This window comes from Bacillus rossius, chromosome 11, assembly GCF_032445375.1.
Source record: "Bacillus rossius redtenbacheri isolate Brsri chromosome 11, Brsri_v3, whole genome shotgun sequence".
In the NCBI taxonomy this organism is placed as follows: domain Eukaryota; kingdom Metazoa; phylum Arthropoda; class Insecta; order Phasmatodea; family Bacillidae; genus Bacillus; species Bacillus rossius.
In genome coordinates this window covers 29,875,189-29,895,950 of record NC_086338.1, presented here as the reverse complement: position 1 = coordinate 29,895,950, position 20,762 = coordinate 29,875,189, and the positions used below count along the sequence as shown (strand labels likewise).

General features: G+C 37.2%; 1 long non-coding RNA gene across 1 annotated transcript in view; it reads right to left on the bottom strand.

The window, feature by feature from the left end:
* Window positions 1-20,061: 20,061 nt before the first annotated feature.
* The window catches only part of LOC134536753 (uncharacterized), a 64,834-nt gene continuing 64,133 nt past the window's right edge, over window positions 20,062-20,762 (bottom strand). Inside the window, exon 9 of the long non-coding RNA XR_010075866.1 lies at window positions 20,062-20,248. This is a non-coding gene — a long non-coding RNA (uncharacterized LOC134536753). The remainder of the gene's footprint in view (window positions 20,249-20,762) is intronic.

The window sequence follows — 20,762 nt, the reverse complement described above, 5'->3', positions numbered from 1 at the left end:
CTCACAGTGGCTGCTGGCAGACTGACCCCACCACTTATTTCAAATTATATATATATCTTCACCTAGTATGACGTCATGTCCGCCATCTTGAAAATCCGTAATTTTTATGCTAGAGATTCGGGAAAATTTTTAAAAATCATTAAAAAAATTAACTAATCGAATTAAATAAAAAAAATAAAATAAAATATTACTTAAAAACCACTGTTGCACATATCGTTATGGTCACCATATTGGTTTATAAAATTGTTCCATGTTTCGTAATGCCCACCATCATGGTTGAGGACGATGTCGTCGTTACACTTTATGTTACGACTGTCATATGGGATCCTATTACTGTTGCATGTTTCGTTACGGCAGCCATCTTGGAATCGTGTAATTATTTAGCTAGAAATTCGGGAAAAATTCAAAATTGATTAAATAAATTTGTAAGCAATATACTGGTTGATCCGGTCAGTTGCTGTCCCTGGTTCGATACTTGATCGATTCAATATAGTTTAATTTTATGTAAAAATATTAATTTCAATAAACCATTTTCAACATTCTTAAAGAGACTTTAAATCCTCTACTACCATCATCCTATCAGACATCAAGACCAACATCTTGGAATATTCGTAATAATTAACCTAGAAATTCACGAAAAAGTTAAAAACTCATTAAATAAATTTGCAAACAATATACTGATTAATTAGGTCGACTAAGGTCCTTGGCACGATCCTGGACGAAGCTAAAATAAATGTAATTTAAATACCAGAAAAGCGTAAGGTTCGAGAAATAAAAAACACCACAAAGTCTTTTACAAACATAATATTTATTACACAATTTCTATCCTACTACAGGATCACTTGCGAAAGCCGGCAATCTTATAATCATTTAGGTCCGCATAGGCGTGAAATGACTAATTCTTAGCTCCAATCGGTCTATACTAGAAAGAGCCCAGCCAGAACCTTTACAGACATAGTCCTCCTCTTCTTGGCAGAGTTTCTGGATACCGTTTTTAACAGTTTGCTTTACATCGTCAGAAATGTAAATTACTGCAGCCGATGTCTTGAATGCACACTTCTTCACTTCGTCTTCGAATGGATACGGCTTTCCATATATACAGTCCAACCACAAGTTATAAGGTAGGTTGCGGTTATAAGGCCCACCAGGAAATAAGGCCCAGTTGTTTTTTAAAATATATCCCGCCAAAAATCTTGCACGCTGAGAGTGCCGTCATGAAGCTACTAGTAGTGCTATCTAACGACAAACTCATCAACTTCGTAGTCTTCGTTGTGTTCAGTATACATCACGTCAAAGAAACGGGAGGTGAGTGTTTGCTTTATTTAATAACATTTCTACAGAAAAGAAGCTCTACATTGTAATCAATATATTAATAATAAGTTAAGGTAAGATAGAGTGTATTAGTGTACTTTATTAACAATGCAATCATGCATTAAAATTTAGGTTAAGACTATTCCTCTTTTTTGTGTTGAATAAAACAAAAATGGCGTGCTAACAGGAAATAAAGCCCAGTGTTAATCGAGGTGGGCCTTATTACCTGCCATTGGTTTTAAAAAATGTTACACTTCATGTACATGAATTTCAATTCTAAAATAACTTTTGACTATTGTTAAGTAAAGTTTTAATGAATGTGATTAGTGTAAATTTTAAAGAAATCTTTTTAATAAAATATAATTTCAACAAAACATGTTAATCTCTGTCCAGATATAATATTAATTTTAATATTTAAAAATCTAGAATTTAAAGAAAATATGACAGTTACTGCTGCCATGCTTCGATTTTTATTTTAAAATGAATTTCAAATAAATACTTAATCACTAGCTGCAAGGAAATTCGTTTCTTGTTAGTGGCCACACATTTTTCTATCTACAACATGCATAGAAAATAACTTATAACCAACACTTATTGTTTGATATAACAAAAATAAAATTGTTGTTCCAGATTATTGAACAATGGGCAAGAAATGCAGAGGACTGAGAGCAAAGTGGGACCAATCTACGATGCAAGAAGCTCTGAGGTTACTATCACAGGGGAAATCGCAAAGGTATGTGGAAAATAAGTTGGGTGTACCACGCAGAATCCTGAGGAATCACATAAAATCAGGGTCATCTGAGCGTAAGCTGGGGAAACGATGCATTCTAATAATTGATCAAGAATGTGACCTAGAGAACAGAATAATACGCTTATGTGAAATTGGATTCCCACTCACACCGGTAATTCTACGCAGGTGTGTTTACAAATTTGTTGAAAAGCACGGTATTCCATACCCATTCAACAAAGAGGAGCAGCTAGCAGGTAGATAATGGTACCGTTCATTCATGCGCCGTCATCCACGTCTTGCAAACAGAAAAGCACAATCATTAAATCCAGCTAGAGCACAGAAACTGAATCGTGTGATTGTTGGCGATTATTTCACTAAGCTTGCCGACACTATTGTTACTCTGGATTTAAAAAGTCAGCCGCAAAACATTTTTAACATGGACGAGAAAGGGGTTAGACTTACGTTACATCATCAACAGTCAGTATTGGCACAAAAAGGAGCAAAGCGAGTGCATCTTGTAGCTCAAGAACATGCGGAAAACGTTACTGTTGTAGCATGTGTGAGTGCTTTAGGCCAAGTGATACCGCCAATGATTTTGTTGAAGGGTGTAAGGTACAAACAAAGTTTTAGGTATGGATTGCCGCCCGGCTCAGCTGTGGAAGTGACAGGAAAAGGCAGTATGACAACCCAAGTGTTTGTTAAATGGTTAGAACATTTTAGTAAATTCAAACCTCCCGGCCCTACACTGCTCATTCTTGATGGAGCAAAATGTCACCTTGACATTTCAATTGTCGATAAAGCTGAAGAACATGAGATTACTCTGTTTTGCTTGCCGTCCAACACGACTCACGAGCTTCAGCCTTTGGATAAGGCAGTGTTCCGGTCTTTTGAACACTACTGGGACCAGCAGCTCCTTTTGTTTTGGGAAGAAGATCCCGAGGAGCCAAATAGGAAGCTTACTAAGGACACTTTTTCTCATGTATTCACTCCTGTTTGGAGTAAATGAATGACACTAACAAACATTGCCAGTGGTTTTAAAGCAACAGGCATTTGGCCATTTAACAGTGCTGCGATACCTGATGAAGCTTTTGCGCCCAGTCTTGTATCACACCAAGATGCATCAGACGATGACATGCCTCTTTCTCAAAATTGGAAAAGCTTAGCAAGTCACCATTTCAAGAACTTATGGGTACACATAACATAAAACCTAAACGTAGCAAAGTCCCACGAAAAAAGGCTGTCAACTACAAAGCTCTAAAATTGAAAAAAAAAAAAACCTTTTTGAAAAACATTCCACCCAATCGTTGCAGCAAAATGATTCTACAACCATGGCTCAACCGTCCACTTCAAATGCTGATGCTGATGAAGGGGCTGCCCAAGAGCAATGGCTGTGTGGTGTCTGCCAAGAAGATTTTATTGCAGACATGCGAGCATGCCGTTCCTGCAATACTTGGGTCCACGAGGACTGTGTTGGGCTCACAATTGATGATGATGATTTCATTTGTTTTGATTGTAATGAGTAACTTATGGAATTTATTGATGTTAGCTTGTGTTGTTAACTTACCATAACTGTGTTACATGTTGTCTTTATTTCTCAGTTTGTATTATGGTTTAAGCTTATGGTGTCGATTGTTAATTTTTTAAGGTTTTTTTTAAGTTCAGTATCCTTTACTCCCAAGTTAGATGTTAAGATCAGATTAAATTCAATAATGCGCACATAGATACACATTTTGTCTGCTATGAGTTTTATTTGAGTATTCCAGATTTATTATTTTTATCCTCATGTTAACATTTTGTTTGTCAAACCAATATTACTATTTACAAATATTTTCTGCACTTTATAAGTTTTCATTCTGATGTTATACATGCGGGCCTTATTATATGCTGTTACAGGTAATTTGGCCCAGTTACACTTATCTACATTTCTTTTTACATAATTTCCATTATCTATGTTATAGTCAATTTTGTACAACCCTCATGTAGCAATATAATCTGCGAACATTTTTTATAAAAAATATTTTTTTAAATATCCAATATTAAAATAATTACAAGCAATTATTTTGTAAGTGGGCCTTATTTGCCCCTCTTATCTTATTTTAATGGTCCGTTTGTTGCTACATCATCAGTAAGCTGATTGATTATGTCCTCTCTGATATCATCCAGAAAATTACAAATGTCTTTCGACTCACCTAACGTATTTAGATAATAGTAGTCTTTCAATGTTCCACGAAATGCAGACTGCACCAAGAAGAACCCATTATCATTCAATTGTAATGCGCCGAACACAGTCTTAGGTTTATTTTCATGTCCAGACGGTATAGCAATCGGTTGCTGCACATCAGTTTTCTTGCTTGTTCTCTTACGAGTCTCCAATCTAAAGCGAGGAGTCGAAATTTCTACAGGTAGTTCTTCAGTAGACACACGGACTTTACCGTTGCATTTTTTTGCATGTCGACGCAAATTATCAATTCGAGTAAACCATTCATAACACTCATCACAGCGAAACTTCATGCGAGAAGGATTCTTCCTGCATTTACTCCGTTCATGTCTCCGTACATCATGAGCAAATGCGAACGACATATCACAGTAGCTGCAAGGATACCGGGGTGATGAAGACGAGCCTTTCAGACCCAATCCAGATACTGATGTTGTCGCAGTTGCACCATCTCCAGGCATGCTCTTATGAACATCAATGCAGCATTGTTGTATAGAAACCTTTACATTCTGCCGCACAGCAGGACCTTTGCATATCTTCATGTGCGTTTTCATATTATCTTTTCTGGCAATTTGCTTATGAAATTTCTCACAAACCAACATTTTACGATAATGGTTCTTGGTACATTCTCTCTTCTCATGCCGTCGAGCATTGCTGCTGTTTGAGAAAATCTTGTCGCAGTAACAGCACCGATGTTCGTTAGTCGTTGTCGAATCACCATCCATTGAAGTCTCCATCGAGGACGAAACGAAGTTCGTCGAGTTTTCCCGTGTAGCCAGCACCACCGGCATTTAAGTCTCTTCTGCTGACGGTATCGCGACTGTTGAAGTCTCCTCTTGTGATGTCGTCGTTGCCGACGGGATCTGCACCTTCTTCGACGTCGCTGACGTCAGGGTTCCCGTAGATGATGGTACAACATCCATCAAGTTCGTCGTTTCAGACGGTAAAGATGCCATCGAGTTTACAAGAACAGGTAATTGACACGACTTATGCACTAGAAGAATCAAACTAGGTGATCCTTACACTGGCGACGTCAGTAACAAACTGAGCAACCTGCTGTCTAGGACTCGCTTATATACACGCACCGGTTGGAATAATACTCTAGTCAAATCAAGACCCAACTACTATAATACTCAAGTCAAAACATCATTTAAAAAAGAAGCACACCAAAATAAGGTAACGCATTTGGAAACAAATTCATCAAATGAAATGAACACGCAGTGCACGCACTTTCAGCTTGCATCACAAAGTTAACATTTAAATTTCATTCAAGCGAAGTACCAAGCCAATGTCACATCATATTAACATCCCATTGGTCATACTATCCTCAAAATTTCACAGTCTTATAAATCACACCAGTTATAGAAGGACTTATAGTTTATAACACACATCATTTCAGCCATTGTTCTTTAACAAATTCGAATTAAAAAATGCAAAATGTAAGTACTTGTTAAATTGAAGAACCAGGTACGTAAATATTTTATATACTTTATGGACACTGTAGACGCCAAGAGAATGAAAGTACATGTGTAAGAATGATATTTAATAAAACTCATATTAAATTGTATATTTATTTCCAATAATATACATCTGATCAAAAAAAGTAGGTTTTATTCTATAAACCCTGCATTTCGTAGTTCATGTTTCTTTGAGGATGTATACATTTTCAACATTTTGCGAACCAAGTAGAAGTTTTAGCCTATTCTCCAATCATTTGGATTGACTCTCGATATTCAATTTGGTCTCGCGTGCTACGGCTTCCATCTTCTTTACATATATGTTATTATTAGTCTTAAAAATTTCGCGTCCGTGTCACTATCACAGACGTAAAGGCATCATCACCGTAGCTATCAGTTGTAATACCAGGAGCTGCATCAATATCACTCATTTTATTATATCGTTTCCACATTTCTGTTGTCAGAGATGTACCACAATCTATGATATTGTGAGCTTTACAATATTCTCTATTGTTTTCTAGACATGGTTAGCTACATTCTCATTTTCTTTAAAAGCCTATGTGTCCAGTTTTATTATTTAATCCGTCAACCCATCATCCCAAACTCAATTAAATCATCTTAGCATATAGAAAAAAAAAATCAACAAAGTACCTTTCATTTAATTTTAGGAACCGCATCATCCTTTCCACCTATAGTTTAGTTTCTTGAGCCCAAGAGTCTTTCATTATATACCATGCAGTGTTCTTTAAGAGATGTGGTATAAGCCCTACCACCATTTCTACATACAAATCCATCCTATCAATGATTTGTTTACACATAAAAAAACCTTCACGTTATTTTTACGCGTATTATTAAAGTATCACTTCGACTAAAATAATTACCGCTCATAGTAATTTCTACAAAGAACTCGATTCCCAAGACATTTTAACCATCATCTCAGAAAACAACCATGTCACGTCTATATCACAAAGTAAAAGAGGGTAGAGGAGATAGGTCAAACGACAAGTGCTAGTCACTCATAGGGTAAGGAACAGGTGTTCGATACCTATCTCAGACATTGTAGCATCAATGTATTTTTCTTACCTCATGTACAAAAATATGTTCCAATGCATACGAATTTAAACTTATTCACGTGCGACTAGTCAAAAGTACATAAATTCAAGCACGTTAACCTCAAAGAAAATTAAAAAAATTTTCAAGGATAGAGGCAGAGACTACACGATCGAGACACGCATACCGTCACCTGCAAATGAACATTGACCCCTCGCGCAGGAGTTGCAAACTTGCAGAATGCTGCGGCAGTCATATGTCTGCTCGAGTCATACATACATCACGTCGCTAGTCTTCCCACTCATTACACGTAAAACTCCAGTGAAATCGTAATCCAGCATACGTAAAGTAATTGCTGGAACCACTTCAAAGTATGCATCACTGTACCAGAGCAGAAAATCAGCTTATGAATGTATAACGTGCTACCAACAAAAAAAATTTGTAGCACATATACGAGTAGTCGTTCCCTACATACCATACTGTGAAAGCCGATACTCTGATAATTATAAGCAGCAAAATATTTTTAATCAAGACCCCGGCCAGTATACATTATTTCCATGTTGTAAAAATTCATGTTAGTAATCAGCAACGAAGGAGCGAGTAACTTGGACGAAGAACCACTTTCCAAGTATCCAGAATCTTACTGATACAGCCCATACAGTGCACCAGAGTACTCCGAAGTATGATCAATTGATTAACATTATTTAATTTTTTTAATATCACCTCCGTAGTGTACACCAATATATGACAGGTTACGATTTAAGACCATAAATTTCCCACATGTCTGTTAGTTTTATTTCGGGAAGTAATAAATTATTTCTCAGAAATAATAAATCAAGTTCCTATCAGATTTGCTCTAACGTTACGGTATTACATACACCAGCACTTTACCAAAACATCTCCCATAAAAAATCCTAATAATGCATATAACATACTCAGACAAAAATAATTTTAGCAAAATAAACTGTCTTGAACATTATTGGTAAAAATAATAATACACACAAACAAGTCAAAACGTGCATTACAACTCCTACCAAAATTACGTGTCACATGTAGTTTATTACATTAAGATGAATGAAGTAGGTTAAGAAAAATAAATCAAATAATATTTTTAATTCTATAATTTATTTAAAAGGTTACATTTATATACAAAGAAATTTGACACTGTATATACGTATATCGTATACATTTCTCAGTTCATGTGACATTCATTTTTATTAAAATAAATTATTATATTTCGTTTTTAGAGTGACAAAATACAAATAATTCATACAGATCACGATACATCAGTTCAGGAGTGTAGCACCTTAGAGGACCAGAGATGTTGATGCTAGAAACATTCCTTTACAAAATTTATAATGTTTTTTCAAGTATAATTTTCGTGTAACCTGTACACCGCACTTCTCACACAGAAATTTTACACAGTCAAGATTTCTTCTGCAGCCATGCTTTTCATGGATGCGTGTACTTCGTAGTCGTTCAAATCGTTTACCACAGTAGCAGCACTGATACAGATATTCATCGCAATTACCATCGCTTCACCGCTGTACAACTTGCAAATGAACTTTGATTTTACAATGCCTAATCAAATTACTTTTGTTTGTGAAATGTACACCACACGGGTCACACGGAAATTTCACACGATTAGCGTTTCTTCTACAGACATGATTTTCATGTCTTCTTGCATTTTGACGGTATTTAAAACTCTTATCACAGTACGTACACAGATGTCTCGTCGTTAGACCTTGAGTCACCGACGGCTCGGAAAGTATCTTACTTTCAATGTACACTGCTGTTGTAGGCGACGAAGTCCCGTATGTTGCATGAGCTGGAGATTTCCCAGTCAACATTGACAGATCATCTGTACTGGATGCCAAAGAATCTGATGTATACCTACACGACTGATGCAGAAGCTGGGAATTGCTCACAAAATGTTTTATTTACCAAATGCGGTGTAGTTGCAGGTATCGGAGTCTCCTCTGCGTTCGATAATGCACACATTGAAGTCTCTTGGAGTGAAGAGACAGTAGATACAGCCATCATCGGGATCTCTGGAGCTGCCCTCATCGTTGTCATCGGGATCTGCTTCGTCATCATCGCCTCCGTCGTCAGGGACCCCGGTGAAGACGCGAGACCCTCCGCCAAGATCTCTGCAGCCGTTGACCCCGCCACCATTGGGATTTGTACCGATGTCATCGTTGCTACCATTGAGTTCGGATACACATGAATATTCATGTATCGTACTTATATGCAGACAAGTCAATCCATCAGATCTGCACTGCACAACTACAAGAGGTGGACTGAGGGACCTGCTGTCTAAGACTCGCTTAAATATCAGCGTCCGCTTGTATAATACGCAAGTCAATACATCATCCATTGTTATGACTTTAAAAAAAATTAGGAATTTAAGAGTATAAGTTTAAATTATATATTCAAAAAAATAATCACACATCCTACATACACGGTTAATTTAGACTTACTAGAAGGACCAAGAGTCTTTGAACAATGGAAGTTTCAGAACTCAAACATAATTTAAATTTTATTAAGTACAGCTACACAAAACCTCCAACTGACTCCAAATGTCTACAACACATGACTAAAATATATTATCCCATACCAGGCTAGGTCCAAAGTCAATTTTTTTGTACCTCTCATCTTCAGTTCAGAGGACCTTCAGTGTTGATATAGCTACAGCCAAGACATGCCCAGTACCATACATCTTCAAAGCCTTCAGAGTCGATCCTTCTTAAGCCTTACGACAAAAGTCTCCGAAACAAGAGACCTACTCTATAAGTTTACTAGATATTTATATGCTTGTCATAGCACACATCGATAAATATCTTCGTAAATAACCCAACATATTATCAGACCACCAGCATTCGATTTATACACCAACAATTCCATCAACACAAGTCCATTCTACATTAAGCTCTTCACTTACTTCCACCAGTCTACTCAGCTACACTCAGTACACAAAAACTAAAAGAAGTCAATTAACAACATAGTATTTATGTTACATTCGGTCATTTAACATGAGGTGCCCGCCATATTGAAATTTCGGCACCATCTTAGATATTTGTATTTATTGACTTATTAGTTCGGGAAAAATTCCAAAATTCACCGAAAAAATCACACATTATTTTACATATTGAACCGAAACTAGCTTCGATCTATGGACGAAGCTGAAAATAAATTTAATTTAAATACCAGAAAAGTGTCAGGTTCGAGAAATAAAACACCACAAGTTCTTTTACAAACATAATATTTATTACATAAATTCTATCCTACTACATGGTCACTTGCGAAAGCCAGCAATCTTATAAACATTTAGCCCTGCATAGACGTGAAACGACTAATTCTTAGCTCAATCAGCTCCAACTGCTCATAATGCTCCAACAGCTACAATAGCTCCAACAGCTCCAAATGCTCCAAAGGCTCCAAATGCTCCAACAGCTCCAAATGTTTCAAATGCTCCAAATGCTCCAAATGCTCCAACAGCTCTAAATGCTACAACTGCTCCAACAGCTCCAACAGCTCCAAATGCTTCAAATGCTACAATTTATCCAAATGGTCCAATCGCTCCAAATGCTCCAACTGATTTAAATTACTTTTTTTTTTTTTTCGAACATGACATGTTCACATGCATGACTTTATTAGTATACATTTTTGGATGTCAGTGGTGACTTTTTTACACCTTTATGTTATAAGTTTTATTTAGAAATGAGCTTTTCGAGAAATTGTTAAAATCCATTTTGAAAAAAAAATATTAATTTTTCTTCAAGTTTATACACATGCATTTATTTGAAACCATTATTTTATGTAGCCAGCTTCCTTCAGTTCTTTAAGTATGAAGGATATTTCTTTGATGTTCGAATAGTTTCTTGCACAAAGCGAACAATGTAGTAGTCTTAGCCTGTCAACCAATATGTTAGGATCTTCCCATGAGGTATAATCAATCTCTTCTGCTACGTTCATCTTCCTATTATGTTTATAATAAATAATATTATCTCTGGTGTTTTTCGTTTCAACACCAACCACAAGGTCACTATCGGCATCGAGCCAGTGATTATCACAAGCTTAATCAGGATAATTTATTTTATTACGATGACGTCGTCTGGCCGACGACCACCCCAGAGCCCGACCTGCACCCACCAGTATACGCTCCCGCTAACGGAACACACCCCTGGCCATGGCCCACCCGAGTCAGGCGACCCGAACAGCAATTAAAGGCAAAGACGCGGAAACCTGAGTAGACAAGAAAAGAACCGTACCCATTCCTCCTGAAACATTAAATAAGGATTTTAGCGACAATAAAATCTCTTCCAGACACACCCGTTTGGAGTCTAGCGTAATGAGGTCACGCCTGGCGCGAGAGAGGCCGAGCCTCCCTCGGACGCCATGCCAGTTCGGCAGTTCAGCGCAGCTCACGGACCGGGGCGGACCTACGTCCCACGGAGAGGCAACATCCTTTGTCTTCATCGAAAGTAACGTCCGGTAAATATAGTCACTAATTAACAGAACCCCTTTTATTGCTTAACCTCTCCGTGAGTACCCGGTCCCTTTTTTCGGTCCAGGACCTAATCCGGCCGCATCAATTTAAAGACACCCCGCACCACACTTGGTCAGCGGGGCTGCTCTTCAGTATACGGCACGGGCCGCCTACCGCAACTTACAAAACTTTATTTAAGGTCACGCGCACGCCGCTGACCACAAACCCGCAAGGGAACTTGGACGAACTTAATTGCGGTGCGTGTTTCACCACAGTGGACACAACACCCGCGCCGAGACATTTGCATACGGGATTGGCCGTCTCCAATCGTCCACCCCCTTAATTCAGTGTATTTGTGTATCCCGTACTTTGTATTGCTAACTTACGTTACCCGAGTAACGAGTGCCACGTAATTTGTGCGCGCCCCCTTAATTCAGTGTATTTTGTGTCCCGTACTTTGTATTGCTAACTTACGTTACCCGAGTAACGAGTGCCACGTAACTTGTGCGCACCCCCTTAATTCAGTGTATTTTGTGTCCCGCCTTTGTGTTACGAAATTACGTTACCCGTGTAACCAGTGAGACGTATGAGACGTAACAGCGTCCGAGGCCACGTAACGCGGAACACAAACTTTACGGCACCACGGAATAACGAGTAAACCCCCCCCCCCCCCCCCCTGGGACCTCTGTAGAGTGTTGTATTGTGTACGACTCGTTCCTATGAATAAAAGGTACGACACCACCAACTCAACTCCACGCCTATTATTTAAAATCATCTCACGCAACACCGCCGCCGGCTCTAGTGGGCCACGCAGGGGCACATACATCCACGACCCCAAACTCACGACTAGAACCGAGCTAGTCTGGCGCCCACCCGGACAACACGTAGCAAGAACCGCCTTTTCCCACTAGGAGCCACACCGGGACTCGAGCCCGAGACCCCGGACGACGGCAACGACGTTTCCACCGTTTTGGTCTTAGGCCGCCATCACAGTCTTCGATCTTGACCGCTTTAGGTGCTTCAGCACAGTACTCAATCATGTCAGCCTTAGTTGTGACAGCACAGTCAGCGATCATGTCAACCTCAGATGTGTCACCACAATCTTCAATCATGTCATCTTCAGATGTTTCATCACAGTCTTCGGTCTTGTCAGCTTCAGGTGGTTCTTCATCTTTCACATTTTAATGGAGACGACTAGATATTGGTGTAAATATATTTCCATTTCTAATGAGGTTGCTACTTTCTTCGTTTGTTTTTAATTTTAAATTATTGTTTTGATCTATATCAATATTTTTAGCATTAGCTTTTTTACATTCTTCATAATCATTATTGTCATCTAATATTCTGCCTTCGTTCCTCTTCCACGATTTTGGAACACAGTCTTCGTTATCTTAATTAATCTTAGTAGTACAGTTCATGCAATGTCTACCCAAGTAATATCTTCTACCAAAGGATTTATGACACTGACTGCAATTAAATGGTTCTTGACAATGACCCAAACTACACTCGCTTCTCTCATGACATTTAGCATTCTTTCTCAAGGTAAACACCTTGCTGCAGTATCTACAGTGATGTCGGTTTGATACAGCTACAGGCAACGAATCAGGGTACATGTTAGCTTCTGCGACTCTTGGCAGATGAAAACTAAGAGTTGTAAATTAAACCATTACTTAAATAGAATTTTTAAAATTATTTCGCCAGCGAGAGTTAAGTTATCTCATACAAAAGTACTGGTTGTAAGTAGTTCTACTTTTCATCAACAGATGACTCCACATGTTGCTAGCTGGTAAATAATAATTTCTTTTATGCTGGATGCGGGATGCTCACTAACGATCTGTTGAAAAAGGTGTGCTTCCCTAGATCTCAAGAGGAAGAACATCGTCCTTATTTAAAAAAATTAGTGAATAACATCATGGCCTAACGAGAATCACAAGATAACCTATTCACATGGCGGAAAACACAACGCCGGAATGTTCGAGAAAACAAAATGGCGGATCCAAAATGGCCGCCGGGGTCAAGGTCACAACCATCCAAGATGGCCGCCGTGATGTCACAATCCAATATGACGGACCGACAATCTCGCAATCCACACCCAGGACCCAGTGCCCGGAGCCCCTTTTCTATACTACTTCCAAGTGCCCAAACCCCGCATGGTAGATTCTTTTCTACTCTGACCAACACTTCATCCAGACCATCCTCTGTCTCCTGTAAATTCCTACACGTAATGCATGCCAAATTGCATCCCGCATGAATATGCCCAGGGTTTTCCCTGTGTCTATGAAGGTTTTACCTGGGCCCAACCTATCTCTAGTTATAGTCTAGATTTAAGAGTAAGGGGAGTTAGTCATGGCGCCAATCGTTGCAATGGCTGGCCAATCCCCTCCTAGCACATGATGCATGCGACCCTCTCCCTGCATGGCTAATCCCAGCATGACTAGGCGTATAGGCTTCGGCCTGAGGCGCACCTAAGTCCCTCCCTAACCCGGACCCCTCCAAAATACACTTAGTTTTAGTTAGGTTAGGAAAAAAAAATCAACACTTGGCATCCATTTAGCAAACGTTTTCAGTTTCATTTTAGCATCCTAACAAAATTACGTTAGCAAAATGGCAAAAACCAATAAAAATGAATATTTTCTAATTAAACACAAAAATAAATACTTCTTCAAAGAAAATAAACTCACGTAGGCAACAACTAAGTTAACAATGAATAAAGTTACCGAAACCGGTAACACAGACGCCAGTTGATTCGATCGATTCTTGTACTTCGATCCTTGCATGATACAAAAAAGGTTTTTTTTTGTAAAAATCATTTATTGAAAAACATATCGCGAAAAATCCTAAATCTGCTTAAATTCCTCATCCACCAGCAGCCACTAATCTGCCGATACCATTTTGACTACCATCTTGGACATTCGTAACTTTAAAGCTAGAACTTGGGGGAAAATTCCAAAAATCAGCAAAAAATATCTCATTAATTTACTGTTTGATTCGATTGATTCCTGTCCTTGGTTATATTCGTGGACAATGCAAAAAAATTCAGATAAAAAATTGGTTGTCTGTAAAGTCGGTTTACGGACGATAGTTTAACGTGACGTCATAACAAAACATTGATGAAATGATTGATCCAGAAGAAAAGGAAATGTCATATTCGGCCTGAGACTGAGCCGTAATAGGTTTTTGCAACCAAACCATTTAGGCATTAAAAATATTATACTCATTGAGGAAGAATTTTTTTTATTTTCTCTATCTTTTGTATGATAAAATCTACCTCTGCATACTTTTATGAATAAAATTGAATCATTTTTATTGAATTATCACTATTTTGTATGGATACAAAGTTGTGAAATGAAATCCTATAATTTAATTAATAAATTTACGTTTATTTGCATTCATTAATTCAATTATATTTATTACTTTTGAAATGTTGCGTGCACGTATTTATTTTTACAAGTACAAAAAAAACTTCGCAGCTGCCGGGATTCGAAACAACAACCTTTAGTTTAAGAGTTAGGTACGCTAACTACACGCCCACAAGGCCATACTATGGTAATGTAGTTTCAAATGTTTATATATATATTTATATATATATATATATATATATATATATATATATATATATATATATATATATATGTGTGTATGTATGTATTTATAAAAACTTTGTTCATGGTAGGGGTATAATATTAACACGATTTTATAACAAATACGCATCCCAAATACACCAAACTTATTTATAATGTTACAATATTTTTTTAGAACATTGTGCAAAAGATCCCAGGTGTAATTTGAATTATTATGTGTAACTGTAAAACACCATTGTTGGTTCAACACGTATTTGAATTTTCAACATTACTTTTACATAACCGTAGGTACTGATTGTGCTGAAAATCGGTGGACGATCGTTAAATTACATAATATTAATAATTCAAACGACGAAAATATGATTGAAAAGTCAAATCGATGGTTGTTCCAATCGTGTGTAAGAGAGATGCCAAGCATGCGTACAATGAGCAAAAAGAATACATCCGTAGTGGGACATCCGTAGTGGGACACTTTTTCGTGCGTGCAGCCGGCGTTCATCGATTTATTAGACGTCACGTCAAAAAAATTACTCAGCATAATCTTTGGCAGTTGTGATAAATATTGAGTTACCTAAGTAATGTTCGTTTCACATTTAGTACACAATTTATTGCTTTAAGCATGGTTGTTACACTTATATTATTGCAGGAGATATCTCACACTGTATTAAATGGGAAAATTTGCTATCACAATTTAAAAACCCTCACTGCAATACTGAAAATTCAGCATATGCAATACAAACAAATTAATAAGTACGTGATTTGAATGATGATTATTCTTCTCCTCCCAATATTCATGTTAATAATGTGCAGAAATATTTAAAACTGCAGAAACAAAAAAAAATCCCATTCTGCACAGTTTACAGGCCTAAAGAGATTTCAAAGTAACTATTTATTCTGGAAATATTTTGAAAACATGTTTTCAACCCCTTGCAGCTATGGTTTGTCTAATCAAAAATTTTTTTTCAGACAAACGTTTTAGAAAAAATAAAGATTTACAACATTTCCAAATGAATTCGATGTTGGGTCTACGAAGGAAGTTACGCTTGTTTTTTGTCCTCCAACCGTTGTTTAGTCGACCCCTTGCAGTCAGTCGCTCTTAGTGTAATGTTCCCTCTGTTTGTCTGTGGTGCAGGTACAACAGCGGTAGAGGCGCTCAGGGAGTCCTGTCGGTCACTGAGCGAGCCGCGGCGGCTTGCGACGACGCTCCATAAAGAGTTTCACCACTCAGCACCAGACACTGGGGCGTCTGTGCGTGGTCACAGCCTCCTCATATAAAAAATTATTTCAGACGAAAGTTGTATATAGTAATTTAAGATTTTACATTAAAACATAACAGATTTAACAGAGTACATAGTAAGCAACTACGATTTCTTTTTTAAATTCTATCCCTTAATTTTTTCAACTCCTGCAACAATGGTTCGTCGAATCAAAAAATTGTTTCAGACAAAAGTTTTTGATAATAATTATAAGAATTACAAACAATTTGAATGGATTTGATAGTGTACCTACTAAGGGAGTTTTGAATATCTTTTAATTCTACTAATATTTTTTTAACCCTTTGCAGCAATGGTTTGTCTTATCAAAAATTTTTTCAGTCAAAGATTTAGAAAAAATTATAAGATTAATACAATTATAAGATTGTACTAATTCAATGTTTTGCCTATGAAGGGAGTTATGATTTTTTCAACTTCCTGTAGTTATGGTTGGTCGTATCAAAAACCTATTTAGACAAAAGATTTTGTCATTACTCCTACGAGTAATAACACATTCAAACGGATGTGATATCTTCCATATTATGGGAGTTACAGTGATTTTTCTGTTTTTCAAAAAACCTCTCCCCATTTCTACCCCTTTGGTCAGATATTGCCCATTAAACAACTTGAGCAAGATTTTCCATTACTAGATTTTATGTATCAGTTTGGAAGCGATACATAAATTGCGACAGTTATGTCCACAAAATTATGATTATATATATGTATATAATATATGTATATATATAAAATTTTGAGTTGACTATGGTTTTGGGGTCTATGGACCAACGAAAACCTATATAAAAATTTTCTGAATGTTGCACCATGGTAACAACTACAATAGGTAGTATTTCCTTGAAATATATTTAACAGTGTTCCGAATAAATATATGATATTGCAAAATTTTTGTTTTGGCATATAATGATTGGTAGATACTTTAGAAAAACGTTAAGTGGGGCGAGAAAAATTGGCTGCTTAAGACTGAAATGTTTTAGAATTTTGGTCACATGAAGTTTAGATGGATGGAGGATTTGGGCAATAGGGCTAATGGTTGGCAAGAATTATATTTTTATGAATCTGTTATCTTTGATGCAAATTTAAAACATTTTAAAGCTCGTATCGTTGCAAGACCCTGCCCTCCCCAATTTTTATAAGAATTTTTTTGAGGAATTAACAGGATGTTTTATTCATTCAAAGGAAATAACTGATTATTTATTTCAAGGTTAGTGACCAAGTTTGGTATTTGTAATTTATTAACAAGAATATTCTTGTAATTTATTTTTGTATGAAAATGTTTTCTTGAGAATAGCTGTAAAACTATATTTTTACTGGTTACACTTTACTTTAAATATGGTTTCTATGCTTATATTTTAGGTTAGTATTTATGTGGAAGTGTTTATTACATTTCTTGAACATTGTGCATTGTGTCGGGATGAGAAAAGACAAGAGAAAGTTGCATGCCACGGCAGTGTCAATTTTTTTAGAAGTTATTTCAGCTGCCGAGACTTTCTGGCAAGTTCTGTATGTATTCTTACAGGGTGGCCACAGAAATGTAGAAATGAAATTCCCTGACTTTTCTAGGTTTTCCCTAACTGTGCAAAAAAATTCCCTGACATTTTTTTTAATTTACACGACCGTGATTGCGATTTTATAAATATATTTTAAAATGAGAAATATAGGATATCTGTTGTTAGCAGTTTTGTTACGATTCTTTGGCATAAAAATTTCAACAGTAATAAAAACAATAAAAAATTAATAAGACCATGCAGTATCTAAAACTACTAAACATTTGAAAAGCAAAAATTGTTATAACCAAGCAATGCAAATATTTTGGCCTGCCAAAGAAGCACAAAGATCACGGTGAAACTTTAGGTTGACACTGGGACCATCCATAGATATTTGCAGAATTTTGCACAAATCTATTTCTGGCAGTGTCTCAGTAAATGCTTTCAGCAGATCTTCAGCTGTGGCATGATTCAAAAATGCTGAGTTGAAGTAGGTACCTAGTTGAAACCTGGCAGCTCTGTTCTCTCCAAAATCTCACCACTATATCCATTTGTCCAAGTTCGGAAGTCTTATTTACTGATTCATCAAACCCCACAACTATTTCAGTACACTGGAATATGTCTTTCACTAATTCATTATGGAAATAAGGGGCCATGCCATGTAATATAATGTACCCAATTTTTGTTCTTCGAAGTCTGGGAACATCATTTGCATCACAGTCACATCACTTGCTGCACAACGCAAAGATTTATGTGATAAAACTGTTTGCATGCACCACAAAACTTCAGCCCTAGTCACCTCCTCATTTAAAACAAACGTGTTTATCCCAGACAGTGGCATTTTGCAAAGAGCTGTAGATTACACAACTGACTGTTCACAATATTTCTCGGGTTGCATTTTACTGAAAACCCCCGACTCGTCATTAAGAACAGTACCATCAGAAACAATAGTAGTAGTATACAACATGGAGGATGACTGTGAATCAGAATTACCACTGGCACTAGTTAGAAGGCTTTGGCTTACAAGAAAAGTACATACCCAAGTTACAACTGCTTCGTTTGGAATATTCTTCTGCTTGTCTGTTTTTTTCACCATTCATGTGACTTGTGAGTGCACGTTTTTCCATGTTGCTGAGGGAGAATGTTTTTTGACACAGCGAACAACGATCATGATTACTTCCGGTTTTAGGTTGTTCCAACAACAAACAAAATCTCTCATCTTGAAGCCAATCATCTTTGAAATTTGAAGTCTTTCTTGGAAATACCATGTTTCAGGGTCTCAAATTATTCGCAACTTACCATGAAACTGTTAACAAACTTTCCTTAAATTGTCATTTCTAAACTATGAAAATTTCGTCACGCTTTAAATACTGAAACACAAAATTTTACGCAATATTTTCACGTGTAAACAAATAAATCGAACGTCTGTCACGTCTGTATAAAAATAGGTTAGCTAACTCTCTGAACATCTAGCCAGCCATGTTAGACGTTTCATAATCCCCATTTACGATTCCTAGAAGTAGCTCACTGCAGTAATAATCACTTCAAACACTGCGTCTAACGAACACTACCCCTACAACTCTGTCGTTATAATTTCCGCAACACAAGCAATAGGTACTTTACAAGTGTACATAAAGGCAAATAAGCCAATATGGCGATCCCAGCCGAAAACGAAAGAAATAATGTTTAAATTAACCCAACCACCGGCTTTTCATTTCCTTTTGATTTTCATTGCAATGTTTTAACACGTCAATTATTAAACCTTTTATTTTAGAAAAATCCCTACGAATTAATATGCATGATATAAGCGAAAATAAGAACTGAAAATATGCTGCCAAACAAAGTAGCCATTTGATTTTGTAGATTTCTTAGAACGTGCTCAAAAACAAGTACATTTGTTGGCAAAACCGAGAGCAGAAAAAACATACACACCAAATTATTATGGTACTGGTGTGCATTATTTAGCACGTAAAAAGAGATCTACGATAGTTATTCATGTTGCACGCAAGCCATTGTTTTCGTACTGTCGAACGAGAACAGCACGTAAGAACTGGTTTACCGGTACGCATTACATTTGTTGGGAACACCGCGAGCATAAAAACCATACACACCAAATTATTATGGTACTGGTGTGCAATATTTAGCATGTAAAAATAGATCTACGATAGTTATTCATGTTGCACGCAAGCCATTGTTTTCGTACTGTTGAACGAGAACAGCACGTAAGAACTGGTTTATGGTACACATCCTAACATAACATGACATATTCAAAGTTAATCATGCACGGTAGAAGAGAAAATTTTCCCTGACCTCTCAGGCGATTCCCTGACTTTTCCCGATTTTCCCTGACCATTTCTAAAATCCCTGACTTTTCCCGGTTTTCCCGGTCTGTGGCCACCCTGTCTTATATTAGGAAAGCAGAATTCATGCATTTCCCACAGGGTTTATCAACTTACGAGAGAGAGACAGAAAATAGGAAAAAAATGTAATTTTATTAAACATGCAAGAGCTTCTGGAAGTTTTTTTGGTGGTGAAATATGTTGTGATTGGTTCCTTTGTGAGAGCTATGTTGTGATTGGTCGGGGAAGTCATGCTGCTCCCTCCTCCCTGTTTGGCTGGAGGCAGTGGTGTCATCTCGCCAGTTCTCTGCTCGACGTGGACTGAAAAGATTGCATTTGGCAGTGGCTCAGGCCAAAACAATATGAACCAAGTGATAAATTTTACTGATGTGGTCCAGTCTGCACAGGTTATCAACCTCGTTTCGACATTTATTTAGAATTTTAATGAACACAGTCATCAGCATTCAGCCTACGATGGGGCTTAAGTAAATTTTAGCCGCCATCCCAAGGACACATTTGTCCTTGGCAAGTACTGTCGATGCCAAGTGACCACGGGAATTATTTGTGAGGTGTAAAGTGTGTATGAGTATCGAGAACGTTTTATTTTTTGAGCAGGCAAAATTAATGAGAACTGTGTGGACCAGTTTTGAGCATCGTGTAGAGCAGACAGTGTTTTGCTTTTGTGCAAGAACTAGGGACCCCAAAATTATGTGAACAGCAAAATTTGAAGAAAAAAATGACATTTTTAAAGTTTTTTTTTTTGCAAAATTTAGACATTTCTTTTATGAAACACAAAGTTTGGCGCTATATACAGCTGTTTTCATGAGATGATCGA